This window comes from Drosophila rhopaloa, unplaced genomic scaffold, assembly GCF_018152115.1.
Source record: "Drosophila rhopaloa isolate 14029-0021.01 unplaced genomic scaffold, ASM1815211v1 contig_3, whole genome shotgun sequence".
Lineage (NCBI taxonomy): Eukaryota > Metazoa > Arthropoda > Insecta > Diptera > Drosophilidae > Drosophila > Drosophila rhopaloa.
Genome location: NW_025335123.1, coordinates 4462336 through 4479046, shown reverse-complemented (window position 1 = coordinate 4479046; position 16711 = coordinate 4462336). Strand labels below are relative to the sequence as shown.

General features: G+C 42.0%; 1 protein-coding gene across 1 annotated transcript in view; it reads right to left on the bottom strand.

The window, feature by feature from the left end:
- The window catches only part of LOC108037430 (zwei Ig domain protein zig-8), a 150778-nt gene that overhangs the window by 95285 nt on the left and 38782 nt on the right, over nucleotides 1-16711 (bottom strand). The gene's annotated exons all lie outside the window — the stretch shown is intronic.

Here is a 16711-nt window from a genome sequence, read left to right as displayed (position 1 = left end):
CACACCACCCACAAGTCACCCAGTCTCAGGTCGCGACCCCGTGATCCCACTTCAAGTTAATGACGGAAATTGATGAGCTGCGACTAATTTGGTTAGCCGGCAGCGGTTTTAGTTGCCTCAATGAATAACAACCCAATGAGATTCCCAATTCACTTGCGCAATATCCCATTACTCAGACATTCGGACGGCCACGGATCGCATGGCTAAGCAGCGATGTGGATTCAAATCCGCTAAGGAATTGATATATTCCACTCCTCACAATCGTAATTTGCCTTTTTGAATTTAATTGAACGTCAAATACAACATTCAGCCTTTTAGATATTGAAATCAATATATAATAATATTGTTAAGTTAACTTAGGAACTTTTAAAATTAAAAATTGGAAAGCAGATTATAATTTATAGCCATGTTGCAAGGACGTGGTCAATGGTTCAGGACAGAGATTATTTGTTTCAAATGCAGTTGTGTATTGAGAGTGTGTTGAAACGATACAGCAAAGAACAGTTCGGTTATTCCAATTATATAAGATACATAATTCCTAATGTCGCCACACAGCGCATTATCGTATTCTTAACTATACTGCGTAAGCTGTGGGTGATGGAGCATAAGTTGGTATGGGACTTTTACTCAGGGGCACCCAAATATCATGAATATTTTTTTTTTTTTTTTTAATTATTTATTTGCGCCGGAATCGTTCAATGCCATTTGAACATAACCGGACGTATGAGGACATATATACATATATAGTATATATTATACTATTTAAACTAAATTATTTATAATTATTTACAAAATTTACAAATTTTTTTGGATTACTGGATGACCCGGGAAGCGAGGTCACTGGGGTGAAATCTCTTCAGCCTTCGAAGAGGTTGCGGGTTAACAAGCCTGCTAGCCAGTGGGTTTGGGTGCGCCATGAGCCTGTCGCTGTAACGGCTGCTGTGGTGGTTTATTTGATCGCCCACCGGAATAAGGCGAAGATCAGCTTCGATTGCCCGGTTGGTCACATACCAGGGAAGCCCGGTTGCCCGCCGAGCAGCACGTGCCTGCACCACCCTTAGCCTGTTCAGCTGGTGCCTTGAAGCTGTGCCCCAAACTTGGATGCCGTATGTCCAAGTTGGCGTGAGGATCGCTTTTAGCAATAGAGCCTTCGTCGACAGCTGGAGACTTTTGGACTTCAAAAGCCAATCCATCTTCTGGAGCTTGCGAAGGCATTTGGATTTGATGGCCGTGATGTGGGAGTTCCAAGTGACGTTTCCGATGTTGCCACCATCGAATGTCAGATCTATGCCGATCAAGGGTCTGAGTGAAAATGTCACGCATGCCGACTTATTGGAGTTAATTGCAATGTTCCATTGCTTGGTCCATCTCTCCATCTCGTACAGCCAGTCTTGAACTGCCGCCGCTGCTGTCTGCTGACATGAGTGGGACGCAAGCATGGCCGTGTCATCTGCATAAGTAGCCAGCAGCAGAGAGGTACCTTCGGGAAATGTGACGGGCGCTGGCATGTCACTAGTGAAGAGCGTGTAGAGGAATGGACCAAGTACACTTCCTTGAGGCACTCCTGCGTGAATTTCTGCCAAGCTGGAGCGAGAGTCTCTTACTGCAACATCAAATGTCCGATCAGCGATGAAAGAGCTCATTATGGCGAAGTACGGTGCTGGGAGAAGATCCTTCATTTTGAAGAGCAAGCCATCGTGCCACACCTTATCGAAGGCTTGTTTCACGTCAAGGAAGACGCCAACGGTGTGGAGCTTATGCTCGAGTCCCTGAGTGATGAGGTCGACCAGGCGATGCACTTGTTCTGGGCAGCCATGTGATTTCCTGAATCCAAATTGATGCTTCGGTATGAGACGTGCTACTTGGGGCAGTTCCATCAGTCGGCTAAGCAGAATCCGCTCGAAGATCTTGGAGAAGGTGGTTAGCAGGCTTATAGGGCGGTAAGAGTCGACCTGCGTTGGAGTCTTGCCTGGTTTCGGGATCATGACAATCCGCGCACGTTTCCACTGCCTTGGAAAGTGACCCAAGCTTAGCATGGCGTTGAAAGTTTTTACCAGTTCAATGAAAGCAGTAATCTCGTTTGTATTCGAGCTTACCCCATTTGGATTCCAACTTGCAATTTTAAGGGCACCCATTGTGAAGAGCAGTAGAGGAAGAGCGCGTTTGCAGAATAGCTTGCATTAATGTTTCTACAAGCGACATCATCCTGTCGAGCCGCGTAAAAAGCTGTTCCAGCTTAGCATCAAGCGAAGCATTTGCGTTTGAATGCATTGGGATCGAGTGATTTTCAGTTCCTCTGCGGGGCAGGTCATGAATATTTTAAATAAGTCGATTTTCGGTTTCTGTGTAATAAAATTGTTCATCTATTTTAAACTAAAATCCAGTAGGTTAGTTAATATTTACCAGTTACCAATTTCCTGCTTTTGCCTTGCTCGCAGAAAACGAAGAACAAACGCTGACAGTTAATTTCTATTGAAAATTTGGCTTTGAATGTGCAATTGAGGAGCAGAAATTTATTTTAAATCCTCGAAACTATATACTTTTAAAGTTTTAACACAGTCACATAAACAAATGACCAATTTTTTTGTAACAAGTTCTTAAAAAATGTTTGTTAAGAATAAAAATGTAAGCTTTCTAAAACAAAACTCTACTCTTTTAAAACACGAAGTGTTGATCATGAAATTTGAAATTATTCATAAATTCATTAAATACACATTCGCAAAAAGATTCAATGATTAATTTACTGTTATTAACGTAATAATTAAGCTTCATTCACATAATTTTTTAATTAAAACCCTGGGAAATAGTGGTCGTATTTTTGAATGTCATACCACGTTGAATTCGTTATCAAATTTCACCTTAGGAAAAATATTTTGGCCGAAACGCGAAAAATTTAGCTTAATACATTATTCAACCGTTTTAATCCAAAAATTATTATTTACCAGTAACCAATTTTCTGCTTCTGCCTTGCTCTTAAAAACGAAACACAAACGATGACAGTTAATCTTATTGGTGGCAAGGAAAGTAACTTAGACACCTAAAATTCTTTTAGACTTTTATGATCACATTTCGACGGCGGATTCGATTGCAGAATAAAATGCTTGCGTTGTTATCTGCAACCGCAACTGCTGGCATTCCACATCGCTCATACGCCGTGGTGTGCGCTCGCAATCAACCGGCAAGTTGCCAGCCTAATGTTTAATTAAACAGCTCACCGTCTGACTCGCAGGATAAGCGAGTCCTTGTTGCGTTGTAGCCTTGCTGCCTTGCTGCCTCTTTCGCCGCCCACAACACGGATAAAAAGGTTGTCCTGCAGGGGAAGTGGGTGGCGATGGGTGGCAGGGGGTGGACGAGGGTCGGAGTGGGTGGCAGCGGGTATCCGCACTCCGTATCTTTCGCCCGCTTGTTTGTTGATTTTGTTGTTGTCAGCACGTTTGTCGAGCACTGCGTTCGCGCTGTCACGGCTGCTGCACTTATCAGCAGCAGCTGCTGCGCCGACAGCGGCGTCGCGTAAATATGCCGCGCAAATATAGCGGAAGGAAGCAGATTAACACGGCAACCAGATACCAATAACTACAGCGACACCACGGCAGCGGCAAGAGCAGCGAAAACAAAAGCAATCGATGGTGGCGGTGCCTCAAGCCTCGTCGCCATGTCCACCACACCCCCTTGAGCACTGAGAGAAAAATGAACACCCAGAAGCAACGTTTTTATTCCAAACCAAAGAAAAACTAACCAGCTTTTTACCAGGATGACTGAATTAAATTATTACTTTTTTACAAAAGCCTAAAAGGGAAATACCACTTTAAATACTTATTTGCTGACTTTGAATATATTAATATTTAAACTATGTATTTCATTTTTGGTTTTCACCTAACCTTAATTAAAGAAGAAAAAAAGTAAAGTACATACATTTTATTTACTAATCAAATATTACTGTTCTCGGAAAGATTTTCGATTCAAACAGATTAATTGCCAAGTATGTTTTTAAAAGGCTAGAAAAACATTATTTTTTTCAGTGTAGCTCTGGGCTTTTGCCGTGCTCCTTGTTCATTCGAATCCTTCGCTTGGCTCGTAGCTTTTTTTCGTGTCTTCGTTTGGCTGCACAACCGCTCACACACACATGGACAGATAGCCGTGTATTTTTGTCACTGATTTCAGTTTATCTCCGCTTCGGATGTGTGTGTGTGTGTGTGAGTGTTGCGTGTGTGTGGTGGCACGGCTTAAACTGTTCAGCACACTTTCGTGGGCGAGAGACTTTTGAGAAGGAAATTTTATTTCATTTAATTGCCGCCCGCGATTTAATTCGAAACCATTTCCAATCACGCACAAGCCAAAGGGGCGTTGGCAATCCGGGGGGGGCGTGGCCTGTCGCCACACGCAACTGCAACTCACATGTCCCTCGAGGCCCCTTCACCCCCTCAGGACATCGTCCTTCGACAGTGATGCGAAAGTAACTAGTGTAAGGCAGTAGTTTGATAAACTTTGTAATCGTATAAGCCGCAATTTAACCGGTTATAACCAATATTAATTTGAAACAACCCACGCGAATTCTTCAGGATTTGTTTTACTCGTCCTCATTTTTAACAACATTTTCTTATTCTAGGTAGTTCCATATGTAATAATATAAGACCTCAGCACCATTTTCGTTAATAATTAAGAAGTGTATAAAAGAATCTAAATTCACAAGTTTAATTTGAAGAAAACTCAGTTAATTTCACTGAACTCAACTCAGTTAATTTCACTGAACTTATTGAAAGACAGTAGCCTATAATTACTAGATATTTCTGATGCCTGCACCAATGATGACCTCAAAACATTGGAAATGGGTATCGAGGTATTTATAAAGAGATATGTACATTAACCTATCCTTTTTCTTTTGTCCATTTGCAAAACCGTTGGCATTTGAAGCCCAGCACGTCCTTTAAATGCACTGAAACTGTCAAAATGATAGGCGAAACCCAGAGGAAATCGGGGAAATCCGGAAAATCGGGCGAATGGAATGCACATTAGTTCGGCCTGACAACATCATTAATCCACGACTGCGTTAAGCCAGCAGAAACGCACACAAAACTTTCAATAAATAAACAAAAACGAAAGCCAGTTTTCAACGTGGTCGTAATGACTGCGAATGATCGGCTTTATGGCGTTCCGATTCTGATTTCGATTCCGATTCTGATTCTGATTCGAATTTGGATGCCGATGGTCGCAATGGTCGCAATGGTCCCAATGGGATTGTCCACTCCCCACCGAACATGCAAATCAAATTGAAAATTGGCCCAGCATTGGATGAGCGTTGGCTGGCGCATCATTATTTTGCATTAAATTCCCCAGCAACTTGTTCGTGTGTGTGCATTGGCGGCAATAATTTGCGAAAACAGCCAGCTACAAATGCCATTAAATGGGCAAAAAGCGCAAAAATAAGGCACGACGGAGGGAGCCATTGAATCTGTGCTGGGAATCAACGTAATGAACGGCCACCACAGAGCGAAGGCAAATTGAATGCATCCGGTTCACACACAAAAAAAACATCATTTTATTTGGCAAAACTAAAACTAAAAATAAAAGAACAAATTTCTAAGCTTTTTTTGATGAAGCAATATTGTTGGATATTTATTTTATACTTGCTTTCTACAGCATAAACTACATACAGTAAAATTGAATGATAAGTATTTTTCGAATGTTCTGTTTTACTGGGGTATTTGTTAAATATAATATTTAATTTAAGACTTTTTCTAGCAGTTTAATAACTAAGCAAATTTCACAGAAAAAAAATATATAAACTGATATAGCCAAACTAAACTTAAAAATAAAAGAAAAGATTTGTAAACTTATTCGCCGAGGCCATACATTTTCGACAACATACACAATTTGAATAACAAGTGTTTATACAAATACTTTATGTTCTTTAAGTTATTCTTTAAAATGGTATGTGTATTGATTGATTGGTATTAAATAAATTCATTAAATCAGTTATATTTTTCTTAGTGCATCCACGCACAGGCAGCACCGTTGCTGAACTTTAACTACCTGCCAAGGATAAACCAGTCCTGTCGATTAGGGATTACTTTAATTGTTTCAATCAATGTTGCATACTTTCGGGGGAATCAACTAACTGCAAAGTTTTCCACTGCCACTGTCTGCTGTTTACAACTTTCAGTTAAACTTTACTTAGCAATTACCCCGCCATTCTGCCAGGCAACACTTGTTTCAGACCCTCTGCCCTTCGTTTTACCATTCTGCACTGACAGTTGTCTTCGCCTGATGAGCAAACAAACATCCAGCCATCGCCATCCGCCATCCGCTTGCCATGAATATGCAAAACGTGGGACAGTGTCGCCCGGCTGGTGGGCGGAAGTGGGCGTGGCGGGGGCATAACTAGCGTTTAACATTAATAAAAATTTGTAGTCAGCAGGTGGCGCCCCAAGGAGGCAAAAAGGAGTGAGATGGGGATGGAAAAAAGTGTCTCGCATTAAATGTAATTAAAATCAGTTGCAGCACAATGGGGCAGGGGCGTGGCAGCTGCTAACGATGCCCGCGAAATGAAGTGAAAATGTTTGTTGAATATTTCGCTGCATAATTCTAGGCGCGCAGAAGCAAAAGGGAAAAGGAAAATGGCGAAAAGGTGAAGAACAAAAGCTCGCACATACATATGCAAATAGATTTACATGTACAGGACTCCGGCTCCCCCCGCATTTGCCCTTTGCTAAGTTCCCTCTGATTGTGTGCCGTCTCTATAATTTTTTTTCTAACTTCCCTATCCTTTCTGTACATCCCCATCCCCCCTCCCCCCCTGCTGCAATTTGTGCTGAGTTTAGAATTTAATTAAATATGCTGGCGGCTGCCTGGCCTCCGGCAGCTTCCTTCTTTAATCGCCGCCTAACCACAGCGGCGGCCAACAAGTGTCAGTGCCGCACCACCCCCTCATTTATCCGCCCCCTCACCCCTCACCCCTCACCCCTCACCCCTCGTCTCCCGCCCCTGGCAACCACATCCACCCGCCTTTCATTCGGGAAATTACAAGCCAAAACGTGAATAATTAAGCGGCAAGAGCATTTCCTGAGGCTGCCAACCTGGACCAGAATGCCAGAAGGAGTGGAGAAAGTACAAAGCAAGGAGCCACAAGGAGAAAGGAAGAAAGGGGAGAAAGTGAAGGAAGAGAGTGGAAGAGGACAGAGAAGACGCCCACTAATGCGTTGATAATTATTAAACGGCAGCGGACAAACGAAAAAATCTAAAAGTACAAAAGCAAACGTCGACTAAAGAAGTCTTACTTACCCTTGCACATTTATAATAAACTAAACATCTTCATAAAATTTTACTATTATTTAAATATATATTATACAGGCAAGACTGGGGCCATTCATAATCAGATAATAATAAGTTAAATTATTACTATTTAAATATATAATATACAGACAAAACCAGGGCAATTCACAATCAGTTAAAGCATATCTATTGGTAATGGAGAAGTGACTCACAATCGAAACATATTAACATACTAATTCAAATTATAACCAACCAATCAAAAAAACTGCTAGGTATTTTGTAAATACAAAACCCACACAACTATATATTATATGTTTTACAAAAAGTTAAAAATAAGTTATTTTTTGTAGGGTACATTATGCTTATTAAATCAAATAAATACCTCCACTTCCCATCCCCAAAGACGTCTCCACCAAGGTAATGCCATACAGACTAGGGTATTACTTGTATATAAATGAATAAGCAGAAATAGGGAACGCAGAAAATTGAAAGTAAAAATAAACACGAATGCGTCGATTGTTTAACTTCGGCTCCTTTTTTTTCCGCTCTTACTAACGCTTTGAGCGAGTCCCCGACCCGGGAATCGTAAATATTTTATTAGTTGAATTACACCAAAGGCCACGAGGCCCAAGAAACGAAAACAGAGGCCAAAGCTGGCAAAGGCCGCAAATATCACGCACGGAATCCAATGGCAATGAGTGGAGGAGTGCGTTTCTGCGACGGAAGAAAGTGGTATTCGATTGGGTTAAGTTAAATGTTTTCAAAGTTGCCACATAGATACTTCAACCCTGCCGTTAATTAACCGTTTCTGGAACTAACCGTTTCCAAAACTAATTTCTTCTTAAATGGTTGTAGAAACATTTATTAGATAAATTCACTCATCCTTAGAATCAATAATACACCATCAAAGTCTATTTCTAAAGGCAAACAAAAACACACTAAAAACATTTTTTAATAGACAAATTTAATTGAGATAGCTTTCAATTACAACATGGAACTAACAAAGGAATCAAATTGTTTGCATCTTTAAAGATATTTTTATACAAAAGTATCCATGGATATGCTGCAATACATTTTGAAATCGTTTAATATCCTTATTTTCCGGGTCCTTCCATTGACAGATACTCTGGGTTGTTGTTCCTCCTCATTTGAAAGTATCAAACTCTTTGTGAATCTCTCTGGCCATCGCTCTTTCAATGCATCTCGCCATCTATCTCCCCGTCCGACTATCTTTAGTTAAGCTTCGATCTGTCGTTTTGTTTATGGCCAAGAGTTTGTTTTGCATTTTTTGTACTAGTATCTGGACTGTGATACATGCACATGCACATGACGATTTATTAAAACTGACAACGCAGAAAGTGTGTGTTCGATGTCCTGCCAGGGTGTTTGTGTTGTTGCTGTCGTTTGTTTTGATTGTTTAAAGCATGTTTAGGGTGACAACAGATCGAGGGACACAGAGCCAGAGAGCCAGAGAAGCCGAGAGCTGTCAGAGCCGGTTGGGACCCACAGCGGAAAGTGGAAATTGTCAAACATGCCATGGTCAACATCAACAACCAAAAAGAATGCGAAGCAAAAATGCTTCAGCTGTCTGTGATGCTTAAAATTGAACTATGGCCGATGCAGGAAGGAGTGTGCGGGGGAGAAGGACATGACATGCCCTAATCCCGTCCCCGGAGTCCTGTAAAGGAAGAGAGCAACAAGTAAAAAGGTTAAAGGTCCCACTTCCAGAAGCAGCTGAAGGTGGAGCATCTCGGCGATACTTCTACCTTCTCCTCTTCCGACTAAAGTGGCAGCTGACTGCGTGAAAGTTCGCAGCTTCCTTGTCATATCGTTATGGAATTTCCTCTTCTAGTAGAACAAGAACAACTGGCGGATAAATGCACTTAATGCCCCACACCACACCACACCACACCACACCACTGTGTGGTGCAGCGCGTTGTTTGCCCGGCGTTCTATCATGCCACACCATGCCATACCGCACCATGCCATAATCCGCGCTGAAAATCCCTTGACATTTATGATGAACGATTTACCACGCCATTGCAAATTAAAGCAAAACAACAGGACCAATGCCTGGCTATAACCGGGGTCCGAAATCGAATAAAGCACTCCGACAATCATCGGCATGGCGCTGCCACGCCCTCTGCCATTTGTTTTTATGCACAGCTTGTTTTTGGCCATCGCTCACCCTCCGACATTATAAATATCCAGTGCTCGTTTGTCTGAGGGGGCATATTATGTTCGAGGAAATCCGTTTAACAAATTTATTTAAAACTTGGTCCGACGTCCAAACAGAAGTCCCCAATGTCAGGATAGATTAATATAGTCGTTACCTACAGAAGTATGCCAGCTACTTGTATTTTTCTCCTTTAGTTAAGGGGCATAGTATCCACTACGAAGTATCCCACAGTCGTTGCACTGACCGACTTTGACTTTGTGCCTTCCCTTTTTGGCTGTTGCAACATCAGCAAGCGAACAAGCAAAAGCCAGTCCAAAAACTGCAAGCGAGGGAGTGGCGGTGGCCAGAACAAGTGCATCATCCGGAAAGCAAAGCAAATGCCCCATAAAACAAATGTGCAAATAAAAATGTTTATAAACAGCGTCGACTGCGGAGAGCACTTCACAATTTTCGGGATGTGCGCGACAGCGATTCACTTCGAGGAGCCTGAGGCGGAGATGGGTTTTGGAGAGGTCTTGATTGGGATGGGTGGGATTGGGCTTGGGTTTGGATTGGGTTTGGCTTGAGTTTGGCTTGGTGAAGAGCTCCCCCGAGAAATGGAAGATTTTGGGATGGAAAAGCAACAGGATAAGTTGATGAACCGACGAGCAGGTCACAAATGAAGATGCAAGAAAATAGAAAGCTTAGCTCATAAAATAGTTTGAAGGTGGTAAGTGAAAACAGATCTATAAAACAATATATTGTGTTAGGCCTTGGTGACCTGAACTCATAGATATACAAGCACAGAAATCCTGCTGGTTTTAAGTTACACATAGTGTAGGCACATGCCTTTAGATTAATCTATTACTTCACATAACATGGCTTATAAAATAATATGTTTATTGTCGAAAGACAGGGCTTGTGAAATGCATAACAAAGCTCATAATATTATTAAATATTTCAAATTATCAAATCTTATCCCTAAATCCTATAAAACCGAAACTTTTGAATGGACAAAATAACTCAACTACTCTCTGATATTCCTTGTTAGTGGTTATATGTACTTGCTGATACATTTCATCCAGTAACACTGCAACCGAGTTGCAATTCTTGTTTTGAAATGGGAATGTCAGCCTCATGAATGTCACTTATCGACTTTTCAGCTGCACTGTCCCCATTTTCCATTTGCGACCCTCCTGCAATCCTGACTTGCAGGAATAATTGCCTCATGGCCGCAGTGTGTTCTTCATTGACACAGCAGCCAGTTCCCCCCGAAAACTCAATCAGATTTCTGTTGACTGATAAAGTGGCCAAAAGTGTCTCTGATTTACATGGTCGGTAGCTGTGACCTTGCCACAATTCGGTGGTGTGTGGCGGTTGGGGTAGGCGTGGCAGGCCATGAGCACTGTCGATTATAAATGACTTCGGTCTGAAGCGTTCTGGCTCTACACACACCCCTCTCCCCCCCGCTGGCCATGTCTCGGCGATGGCCTTGAAGTATGCTACACAAAATGTTCGCACATAATTAAGTGCTTTCAACTATGGCAGCCGCAGCTGTTGCCATCCTAGAGTCCTCCAGTCCTCGAGTCCCAGAGTCCATGTCCTGCTGTCCAAAGGTCCGAGCTTTCGAGCATCCGAACATTGGAACATCATCACTGTGTGTTAGAGTGTGATTTTTTTATTAAACAGCCGAGCAGAGGCCGCATGTGGCATCTGGCAACTGGCAACTGGCAACTGGCAACTCATGGCTTCGAAGCTGCCCAAGTGGCCAGCGAAAATGAACTGGCCAAAACCCGAACTGGTCAGCGGCATGACTGGCAGTTTGATTGCCCTCCATCGTACAGAGAAAAAAAAAGGGCACCCACTTTCGAAGGTTTTCTACACAGCGTAGCCTTTTTGAAGTTGCACTTAAAACATTGCACATTTCCGATGGCAAATGTTTACCAGGACACTGAAAAGATTAAAATCATAGTCATGATTTCTCATTAAAATTGCGTTAGATTTCATTATTTTTGATCTTTAGAATTATCAATGAAGCTTATACAAGTAGTATATTTCTAAAATGTACATATCTTCAAAGTAAGACTTATGGAGCTATATAATTGATTTTACTGTATTCTTTTGTCAAAAAAAATAGTTCAACATACAGAGACCTCGAATTTGGGAAGTTTCAACGTAGTCTCATGAGTAGTTTATTCACAAAACTAAAAGCTTTTATTGGAATTTTTATCAGTTTTTTATAACAGAGGTTTACGGAACTTGTAAAGCTAAGGCCAACATTTTGAGCCTCAGGCTATTCAATTTCCGTGAAGCCCCCTTAAAAATCAGCTTAAGTAATTATGAAATAATTACAATTATAAATTTTGTTTATGTATATAAGGTCTGCAATGTTTTGTTAACTCATAGAATTAACACACTTTTCTTGAAATGCGTTATGTTCTTGACCTCTGAATATCAAGATTGGTCTTTTGAAATTTTACAAAGGCACATGAACGCTGCCTACATCTTGGGCAGCAAATCATGACTCAATAATGTCTTTTTCTCCCTGTACTTGTGGACTGTGGAAGTCGGACCATGGCTCAGCATTCGGAAGCGGAAATGAAGGCATCCATTATGTATACTCTAACGGAGGGCACAATAGCATTTGTCAACGCAACTGGGCTTTGAGTCCGGATTTGAGGGCTGTGTCGAGAAGAAGTGGCTCCTTTGTTGTGATTTCACCTTCGAATATGCACCTGCGATTCCTCACTGGTAACTATCTCCAGTTCCATTGCATTCCAAAACCAGAAGAGGAGGGACCTTTCTTGGGTAAACGTCGATTCAATGGGATCTCCGGCATTGCTGGCGATTCCTTTGACAACTAGGGTATGTCCGTCTTCGCCTTTGACAAGTTCTCCATGGATTTCTATGGCCACTCGCTTTTTTTTCGCTTTTTTCATTGTTAATAATATTCAAATATAATGCAAACAATGTGCCAGAAAGTCGACGCAGAGTTGTCGCTTCACTGGGGCTGGGGCCACGCCCCCTTCCGGCCGACATAGCTCATAGTTTTCACTCAACTGTTTGCATTAATTTGATTCCTTTTGGCCGCCGCCGCCTCACCATTTCCCCACCGCTCCTGTGGCTCGTTTTGTATTGTAATATCCGGCCGCTTTGGCCACGCTTCCTGGCCAAAGGAGGCGTTCATTTTTTATTCAGAGCACTTTGGCCAACAGTCTCTGCGGCTGTGCGATTTCTGCCAACTTTATGCAGCGCTTTGTTTGCATTTTCCAACTCATTAAGAGTAATTCGCTTTGCTCTTCGCTGTGTATTTTCCCAGCGCTTTTTTTTCAATTTGCTTTGCGTTTTTCAGCGGCGACGTTGAAGGTGCTCGAGTGGAAATTAAACACGCCGCCAGTACGCCCACTTACCTAGGCACCACCCAGGTACCACCACCCATTTAAGCCACCTCGACTGGCCTAAATATTTATGGCGCAGGGCGTCGGCGGGCCTAAATAATGGCCAGAACAGAAGAGGATGGTCGGCCAGGACTTCAGTTAATTAATCATCGCATGAAAAATCACTGTATCAGTGGTCAGCAGCAGAATCGGGATGTGGATGTGGATGTGGTTGTGGATGTGGATGTGGTGGTGGATGTGGAGTGGAGTGGCCGGAGTGTGTAACTGGATGCGAAACTAAACCTGAACCACAACTGAAACTTGGACTCGGACCGGGGACAGCCTAAGCGGGCCCATAAATAAAGTGACAACAAACACACACTCTGGTTGGAGGGGGGTGAAAATTACGCACGAGATTGTTGAACAAGCCAACAAACAAGAACGACGACGACGACAGCAATGTGGTCAAAACAGAGCTAAAAAAAAAAAAAAAAACAAAAAAAAAGAAGGAAAGAAGCGGGAATGTGACATGAACAACAAGGCGACTGCCGGCTGCCCACTAAGTATGCGCAAGTAAGCGATAGCCTATGAAAAGTGGCAGACGGGTGGAGAGCGGGGGATCGGGGATCGGGAATCGGGGACAGGAAGGGACAGAGCTCGGAACAGGCCCAGATATACCCGCCAGAGAATCCAGTCAGTGCACAGTGGCCAATGGGTCCACTCCAATGGCATTCAAACGGACTTTAAGATCCACGAATAACCAAACGATAAGTCAATCGACTTTGCACTTTCTGGACCACGTATGCAATGTAAGCTTAATTGAGCGTTTAATATAATCACTTAGGGTGAAATAAAAAATCCAACATTTATAAAGCATTTCCACAACATGGCCTGAAAGGATGGCCAAGTCTGAATAAAGCGCGATTTAATCGTTGCATTCAAACATTTGCCAGTTAAATACGTATAAAATATATTCATACCTTTTTTGACAGCCGTTTATTGACGGCAAATATAAAAATATTCAGTAAATACAATTTGTGTACCAAGCAAATAAAGGGAGTGCATATATAAATGTTGAAAAGTAAAGATGAATTAAGCAAGCTGTGAATCAGATTTATGTGTATTTCTCAGTTTGGGAGTTGACTTTATAATTAAAGCAAAATAATATGAGTCCTTTGCACTTTTCTCATTCACTTTTTCAAACACTGACTGGTAATGGAAAACGTTCAATTAAAAATCCCATTTAGGTTCGATTTCTTGATGGTCTTAAGTTTGTAATTTGGAAGAGAAATTAAACATGAAGTTTCGGTTTGGCAGCTGACAAATATTAACTCAACATAACTAAGAGTAAAGAGAAGAGAAATCGCCCATCAAAGAATTTTAAGCACTAAATAGAAGTCTGCCAGTTTTAGATATATTAATTGGATGAAGAAATATTTCGTCAAGTTCCACTGTGCCAGCACCACAGGAAAAAAGGACATCGAAAACGGACAGGCCCCGCAAAGCATGCAACAATTTGTGGCACTTGAAACGCAAGTCGCCGCCAACGCTTGACGTCTGACGGAAGTCCGTTAGCGTGGCCAAAAACTAATGCTAATGTATGTGTGAGCAAGTGTGTTAGTCCTTTGGCGAACACCTACGCCCCCCCCCCATCCACCCTCCACCATTTTGATGTCTCCCTTCGGCAGCGAATATCGTTGTTGGACTGAAGCCTGCAGAATGTTGGAATAAAATAAATAATCATAAAATAGAAATAAAATGACAAATTATTTCCGTTTCCGTTGAGCGAACTTCTAGGCGTGGTTGGCTTCGGTCGAGGTGATGTGGGCGTGAATGTGGCTGGTGGTTGCAAGTTGCCAGTTGGTAGTTGGCAGTTGGTAGCTGGAGTTTTCTGGCTTGAACGGACGTCGTGCCCAGGCTGGTTTCTAGCTGCTCGTACATGCCAGGAAAGAGTGTAACGAACTGCGTGGAGAAAACGTGAGCGAGGGCCTAGGACGAGGGCGAAACTTGGCTAATATATGCAGCTGCCAGTTGCCAGTTGCCAGTTACGCCACCCAGATGATCCTAGCAGCTTGTGTGACAGGAGCAGAAGTAGCAAAAGAGGCAGAAGCAGAAGCAGCAGCACCGAGTGCATAATGTACTTAATGCGCCCCTGGTTTCCTTTGCCGCTGGCATAAGTAATTGGCCTTTCGGTTTTCCCTTAACCGCCCGTTTTGTCAGGGGAGTGCGGAACATGTGGCGTATACGTGATACTCATACGCACTGGTCTAGCGTTTTGTTACCGGTTTGAGCTTGGGCTTGGGCTCAGCTTAGGTAGGTAGGCCCTTTAAATCGATAAACGAACATGTTCGGCGCCCATTTCCAGGTCATTTCTCACAATGCTTAAATTAAATATTTACACACGCCGCAAATAGAGCCTTCATGTATGTGTAAGTGTGCTTATGCCAGTTCATAATTAATAATTATTTTATTACATTCACAAACAAACGGAGGAAACAGGCATTGCTGAAATACAAGTACCAGCCGGCCATTAAATACTCTACATCTTATTTGTCAAACAAATTAAGATCACCATCAAATGTTATATCCTTTGGAGTTGCCAATAAATAAGCAGAGATAGAAAGTTTTTCACATTCAACAGTTGCATAATGGCACCACTGAAAGGGCAAAACATTTTAATTTATTTGAGAGTGACAAACGCGGAGGCCGAATCAAGCAGACCCTTTCACCACAAAGAGCAGGCCGTGAGCTACAAAATTATGACCGCAATTTGGGAAATGAAATGCATAAAGCAAAATAAGCAAATGGCACGCAAAGTGACCCGAGGCGGCGTCAAAGCGCTCTAATTGGCCGCACAAAGCCAACTCCGGGGGCAGATGAAGGGCTGAGATGGCGGCGCGATGAGTAGCTATTCCTGATTTCGAGAAGGGCCTGCGGAGGCCCATGATTCGGGGCACGTGTAAAACAGTCGGAAAAGAATCCCTACTCGGGCGCCACTTCAAGTTGTAATTTCTGGACCTAAATAAGCCTACAATTTTGAACCAATAAATGTATCTCACTCTAATCGTTAGATCTATAACTTATAGGCCAATCAAAAGATTCAACCATTTCCATTTCGCTCTATATGAATAAGAACATATCTCGTTTTGATCCTTGTTCATTAAAGTTTATCAAGCTTACATTCCAAAATGTATTTACAAAGTGTAGCACTATAGATACTGCTAGGCCCACTGTACCATATACATTTAGATAATTACGCATTAAGCCTTCTGTATAACAATAAGATCGATTCTCCGTTAGATTTAAGCATTATACTGTCATCCCTTTCTAGCATGTACACTTGGCATTTAAGAATAAAATGTATGCCTAGCACACTGACACAGATAAAAGGAATGGAAGTATAGATAATGATCGAGTTGCGGCATTCGGTGGCTGGCGATTGAGAAGAGCAGTTGATAAAAGTTAAATAAAGATTTATACATATATTTAAACGAGTAAAGTGTCTTATCCTTTTACAAAAGCTCTCACAAATTTCAGTAAGCCACTTCTAGTTGCCTTTCGACCCTAAAGAAAACCTTAAGAATTTAGTATAAATTACAATCCGCTTAAAACATAATTTAAAGATTAAAACTATGCATGAAAGATTACGTTGATTAGTCAAAAGGAACGGTCAAGTTTGATACATAAAAAATAAATAATAAGTGTGTTTACTTGGGTATCCCTTTACCCATCGAAATAGGACACGAATCGGATTCAAGGCAAGCGTGGAGCTCAAACAATATAAACAGCGGGACAAATGTGGGTTTTAAAAAGTTTCCAATTTCGGAAACCGACCCCCATGACATTCAAGGATAACCACTTATTTGCAATGGCAAAATCACTAGAGTGAACCAATGAGTGAGTTCAA